Here is a 734-nt window from a genome sequence, read left to right as displayed (position 1 = left end):
CCCCCCCCCCAAGAAAAAACAACAGAAATCATATTGTAACAAACTCAGTAAAGACTTAAAAAGGGCTCACATCAAAAACAAAACCTAGAAAACAAGAAAGGAGAGGGAGTTTGGACACAGAGGCCTAGGGACACAGAGCAGACACACAGCGACGGCCGCCTGGTTGCAGAGGCATGTTAGAAGGACGCGGCTCCCGGCCACGGGAAGGCAAGGGCTGCTGACCATCAGCAGAAGCTGGGAGACAAGCGGGGCAAAGGTCCTCCCCGAGACCCTTGAGAAAGGACTGCCCCACCCCCAGCAGCTTGTGTCCGGACTCTGGCCGCCAGACCTGGAGGTTAACACATTTCTGTTGCTGTCAGCCACCCTGTGTGGGGTGACTGGATACCGGAGTCCTGGGAAGCTAAGGCTCGGAGAAACAACATTTGCTGAGCAGTGGAAGCAAAGTCAGGTAGTTGAGTGTGGTAGAAAGAGTAAGTATCCAAATGAAAAAAAAAAAAAATAGGCATAAACAGAGCAGGGGTCACCTTGATTTGGTATAAACAGAAAGGGCACTTTGGGAGTGTTTGGAGATTTCTATCTGTTACTAATAACATTTTTATTGTTTTACCGTGTGTGTGTGTGTGTGTGTGTGTGTGTGTGTGTGACCCCAGGGACTGAAGCCCACCAGGTCCCTCTGTCCATGGGCTTTCCCAGGCAAGAATACTGGGGTGGGTTGCCATTTCCTTCTCTAAGGG

The 734-nt window shown here is 50.4% G+C and overlaps 1 protein-coding gene across 1 annotated transcript in view; it reads right to left on the bottom strand.

Annotated features, from left to right (window-relative positions):
* The window catches only part of ATP6V1G3 (ATPase, H+ transporting, lysosomal 13kDa, V1 subunit G3), a 21,125-nt gene that overhangs the window by 15,212 nt on the left and 5,179 nt on the right, over window positions 1-734 (bottom strand). The gene's annotated exons all lie outside the window — the stretch shown is intronic.

The sequence above is a fragment of the Bison bison genome, unplaced genomic scaffold (genome assembly GCF_000754665.1).
Source record: "Bison bison bison isolate TAMUID 2011002044 unplaced genomic scaffold, Bison_UMD1.0 scf7180017864524, whole genome shotgun sequence".
Classification (NCBI taxonomy): Eukaryota; Metazoa; Chordata; class Mammalia; order Artiodactyla; family Bovidae; genus Bison; species Bison bison.
The sequence above is the reverse complement of the archived record's forward strand: the minus strand, read 5'-3'. Positions and strand labels throughout refer to the sequence as shown.